This window comes from Sander vitreus, chromosome 4, assembly GCF_031162955.1.
Source record: "Sander vitreus isolate 19-12246 chromosome 4, sanVit1, whole genome shotgun sequence".
Taxonomy (NCBI): Eukaryota; Metazoa; Chordata; class Actinopteri; order Perciformes; family Percidae; genus Sander; species Sander vitreus.
Genome location: NC_135858.1, coordinates 910,001 through 915,730, shown reverse-complemented (window position 1 = coordinate 915,730; position 5,730 = coordinate 910,001). Strand labels below are relative to the sequence as shown.

Genomic DNA, 5,730 nt, shown 5'->3' with positions numbered 1-5,730 from the left:
GTTTCCCATAAACATAAATATATACTGATCTGATTACAGCAAAGACGTCGGGAGTATTGACGGCAAAATAAGCTCCAGAATATTTCCTTCTGTATTGACGGGTGCAATATTAGAAAATCTATCATTATTTTTTTTTAAATGACATTTATATCTGCATTTATGTCAAAACCTCAAGACTTTCAAACATCAACATGTCATTTATTAAATGTATTTGTGTCTAAATGACATATAAACATCTTTTCCTAGTCTATGTTGTCTGGAAACACTTCCAACACGCTTGCGTGTCGCATGAAAAATAGTGTTGGTCCTATTTCTAGCATGCACGCATTTTCGGTGCAGCTCGAACCTCGCCTGAGATGTCACGCAGGCCGTGTGCACGCTCCAACCTGTTACCATGGGAGCCCAAATAAAAAACGGACACGCCACGCAGCCAGTGTGCAGGAGGCCTTATAGAGAGAGATGGCGGAGGAATGCTGTGAGGGCAGAAAAGGAGGAGCAGATGTTGACCAGCTCACCCAGAGACTGAAGACAGGACACATTCAGAAACCGTATCTCACTCAGAACAGCATGGATGGATTATTTCAAAGTGTGTGTGCGTGTGGAAGCACCAGAGACACAAAATAACTCCCCAAATCCCAGAAAAAGAGATTTTTTTCATAATATGGGCACTTTAAAGCAAGGGCAGAATAATGTGCTTCATGTTGCTCTGGCAGGAAAACATCATTGTCCAAAAAGAACAACTCTTCCTCCCAGTAAACACTAAATGTTAACTGTTCCAGCAAATACAAGACAGCAGAACACCAGAACTGATGAATCAATTATTATTATTATTATTATTACTGATCCCACAGTGAACGTCAAAAGATGAAGAAAACATTTCTACATTCTGTTGGTTCATGTCGTCCATACGTCTGTTTAGTCCTTTTGTTCGCTTCTCGACAGTCAGACATCCAATCAGGTTTCAGATCCTCAAACGTCGGCAGTTCACTGGGATTCCTCCTTTAAAGCTTTCCTACAAAAATATGACGAATGACGACCAACGCATCACATCGTCTGATCAATAAATCAAGAAAAAATACAATCAGGATATGTATACATACAGTTTTATATATAGATTTAGATCTCTGCCAGGTATAGAAGCACTAACACACACACACACACACACACACACACACCCACACACACACACACACACACACACACACACCCCTTATTGGGTCCATCCATCCATCCCAGTAGCTCTCAGACTGCAGCTGCAGTAAATCTCTTAATACACAGAAAAGTTTGAGAACAGACGTGGCCGGGTTGGCTCAGTGGTTAGAGCAGGCGCACATATACTGAGAGGTTTATGCCTCGACGCAGAGGTCCAGGGTTCGAGTCCGACCTGTGATGATTTCCTGCCTGTCTTCCCCCCCTCTCTCTCTCTCCTCTTTCTCACCTAGTGGGCCCAAAAAATAATATAAATAAAATATATTTGAGAACAGACCAGGGCCACGTCCAGCCCCGACATAACGGGAAACTGGGGTGTGTTTGAACCCCCTGTTGTGTGTGAAAGCGCACTTCCTTTTTATCACGAGTTTACAGACACGTCTCTGCTGATTGGCTATCACCTGTGACAGCCAATAAGAGAGAGACACGCCCACCAAACGGGAGAAAAAACAAAACTCAAAGCCTTGCACACTGTTTTGAGATTGAACGTGCCCCAGTAGAGCTGACCAGAGACTGGACTGCATTTCCCAGAATGCATCCGGTCTCTGCCAGGGAGCTTCCCAGGAGGGCTGTAACCAGAGAAACACTGTGGTCCTGAGCCTAAAATATAACCGAATGTAATACAGACCGCCTTGAAAAGACATGCGTGTGGAACGTAGAGCTGGAACTATAAGATTAGATGAGCAACAGAAAAATTATCTATCATTTTTCATAATTCATAAGCCAATAATCGTCTTTTTAAGCAAAAAATGTCAAAAATGACTGTTTCTAGCTTGTCAAATGAAAATGCTTGTGTTAGTCATCTGACTGTAAACTGAATATCTTTGGATTTGGACCGTTGATCAGACAAAGTGAGACATACAAAGTTGTGTTCAAAATAATAGCAGTCCAACACCACTAACCTCATAAATCAAATGTTTTGGTAGAAGTGATATTTCCACATGGCAAATAATGTACTAGTAAGTGTTGTAGAGTCATAGAAAACCACCAGAGCCAACAGTCATGACGTGCATGCTGCTCATTCTGTGTAAGTGAATCTGTCATTGAAGGGGGCATGTTCAAAATAATAGCAGTGCTGTGTTCAGTTAGTGAGGTGAGAAACAGGTGTCAGTTATGGCCCATATTTAAGGAAGGAAGTAAATGTTGTGCATGCTGGTTATAGTACATTTCACACTGTAATACTCAGCAACATGGGTCAGTCCAGACATTGCTCTGAGGAACAGCAGACTTTGATTAAAAGGTTGATTGGAGAGGGGGAAACATACAAAGAAGTGCAGAACATGATAGGCTGCTCAGCCCAAATGATTTCAAATGCCTTGAAATGGCATCCAAAGCCTGAACGACGTGGGACAAAACGGTCAACTACCATTCAACTGGATCGAAGAATAGCCAAAATGGCAAAGGCTCAACCAATGATCAGACTTACAGTTACCCGTGAGTGCTGTTACGATCAGAAGAAGGCTATGTGACGCTAAGCTATCAGCTGGAAGCCCCCGCAAAGTCCCATTGCTGAAAAAAAGACGTACTGAATAGGTTGAACTGGCTAAAGGAGAAATGGTGCAACATGCAGGGGACTGGTGAGAGCCAAATGGTTCTTTTTGGGGTCTGGTTGGTGTGTAACAGCTATAACACAACGTAGCTTTAAGGAGAAAAAACCCGCTCTGGCTTGTTTGTATTTCTTTACACCAATCACAACCGTCCTGGGCGCAGCAAGCCCCAGATGCAGCGATGCTGCCCTTGCAAAAAGATAGCTAAACGGGCGGGGCGTCTGGTGCTTGGGAGACGTGCCGGATGTCTGGCTTTATCCCAGCAACGTACATCCGCTGAATCAGACCAAATGTGAGCAGTGACTTAGGTCTGTACTCAGCCACACACACACACACACACACACACACACACACACACACACAGAAGAACATAAGATTTAAGAGGATTACAGGTTAACAAATGAACAGACCTACATATTGTACCATCTTGGAACAGGATCCCTAATAGAACCAGCTATTGGAGCCCAACCAAACTCTCTGTAGATAAATATAGTTTCATTTACAGTTAGAAGTTGTTGTAAACAAACTCCTCACAGTCCTGTACTCTGATTGGCTGTACGCAGGTTTTCCAGTTCAAATGCTGACCTTACATAATGTCATTTAAAAACACTCAAACAAAATCATATTCCAGCAGTGTCTTTATTAAACATATCAGATCCTGTATCTTAATGTGAACGTTTTAGACAGTAAAATGCACAGATTTTTGCCTTTGGAGTCAATCAAGAGACCATTTAAAGGTGCTCTAAGCGATTATTTATTTATTATTTAATAATTATTTGTCACATACAGCAAACATCTCCTCACTATCTGCTAGCTGCCTGTCCCCTGAACACACTGTAAAAAGACGTGGTCTCTGTAGACAGCCCAGGCTCCACAAACGCCAACAAAAATAAACTGCGCCAACCTGCACCACCAAACATAACAAACAGTCTTCCAGCCAATAACCAACAAGAAGGATTTTGGGGGGTTAGTGCGCAGAAGGGAGGGGGAGGGGACGGGATGAGGGAGGGGCGAGCTAGCCTCGTTTTGACAATACGTTGAACGTCAACAATAAGTGACGTCACCCAACATCGCTCAGAGCACCTTTAAAGTCGAGGTCTGTTTTCTAATAGTTGAGATGAAAACACGCCATGTTGGAGGAGGGACCGACGACTCCGTCTACCGACAGAAAATCTCAAAACTGATGTTACGTCGTGTGTGAAAATGTCATTTTAAACCGGTAGAATAATTAATTAGAGCTGAAACAATTAGTCAACTGACAGAAATAAAATAAACTTTCCAGCTTAAACGTTAACATGCAAAGGGCGTTCTTTCACAGTTTTCTAGCCATTTAAAGACAAAATAATCAGTATTAGTTGCAGCCCTAAAAACATTCAGTGTTATTTAGGGCCCCCGACTCGTCAAATATTATTTTTTTTATTATAAACACAACGTGACTACTCAGATATGGAGCCCTTACATTTGGTTATTGAAGGATTGTGACCAAGAAATGTTCTCACCTGGACATTTTACAGTGCAAAAATAAAAATGTATTTGTCTCTCTGATGGACAAACGTTGTAATGGGAACACGGTTTCTAAATTAATTAAACATGAGACAATTCTGTACTCATATTTCTTGTTATTTATTGGCAACTTAATGTCTTTGTACCGGTGCATATGGCGGATGCCAAATGCCAAAAATATGTATGTGGTCAGAAACAGTTGCTCTATATAGTTTGGTCACCATTCCTTATAACCACAGTTAAAGCCTAACTCTCACCAAAATGCAACCTAGGATCTTTTTGTGAATGTACCTGAGTCAGACTGTAGTTTAAAAGCATATTTAGGACGGAAACGCCACTTTTAAGATGGACCGTATTCTGGTTTTTGGGTCAAATGGCCTTTTGAATGGGAGAGCTAGGGACGCTACGATGCTAGCCTCAAAATATCTGTTTTTAAACCACTAAGAAGGCTCGACACAACATGAGACTTTGCTCCAAGTATCACCAGGGGCTCTACACCTTAACCACAGCACTGACAACATTGGTTGTGTTCACAGAGTTTACTATAAAGAGGTTTTAACGACTAACCGTAGCTCTTGTTCTTCCGGTCTCCGTCTATCGAGCCAGTCAGAAATAGTCGAGGGAGGAGAGGAAAGATCCTAAAGCTTAGTTCCATATAAATACGGATTATTCATCGTTTTGTCGTAAATGAAACACAATATTGACCTTGTAGTTGTAAAAGGAGCCTCGTATAAGATGACATTTCCTCCTGTGGAGTCCGTTCATTCACATTCAGAGATCGCCTATTTTTTGACTGGGAAAATGCCGGCTAGCATAAACACCAAGTGCTAACGTGAGTTGCTCAAAACCTCTTTTAGTAAACTCTGTGAACACAACCAATGTTGTCAGTGCTGTGGTTAAGGTGTAGAGTCCCTGGTGATACTTGGAGCAAAGTCTCATGTTGTGTCGAGCCTTCTTAGTGGTTTAAAAACAGATATTTTGAGGCTAGCATCGTAGCGTCCCTAGCTCTCCCATTCAAAAGGCCATTTGACCAAAAACCAGAATACGGTCCATCTTAAAAGTGGCGTTTCCGTCCTAAATATGCTTTTAAACTACAGTTTGACTCAGGTACATTCACAAGAAGACCCTAGGTTGCATTTTGGTGAGAGTTAGGCTTTAAAGGCTCCTTTTCAAAATAACTGTTTGTTTAAAACCACAGTTATTGTATTATTATTGTATATTGTGTAATCAGTTATTACGATAACATGAATTGATGTTTGAACGTTTCTTTTCTGTGGTAGCAGGGGGCTCAATTAGCTCTTCCAACATGGCGTTGTGTCGTGCTGATAACGTCAAGCCTTCAGACCATCACAGACCTAGGCCACCAGCAGCTGGGATCCACTTCTGCTTCTCAGAGCCCGCTATGCTCCCAGCAGTACTGCCATCCATAGTTCCTGATCTGCTTCTCCTAAAACAACAAATGTTGCCTCTA

General features: G+C 41.9%; 1 protein-coding gene across 3 annotated transcripts in view; it reads right to left on the bottom strand.

Moving 5' to 3' along the window:
* Positions 1-807: 807 nt before the first annotated feature.
* Positions 808-5,730, bottom strand: part of mtss1 (MTSS I-BAR domain containing 1) — a 94,019-nt gene continuing 89,096 nt past the window's right edge. For all 3 annotated transcript variants that reach the window (XM_078247641.1, XM_078247643.1, XM_078247644.1), the window contains one exon: positions 808-5,730. This exon is cut by the window's right edge and continues 2,033 nt beyond it. The gene's annotated coding sequence lies outside the window, so the exon portion shown is untranslated.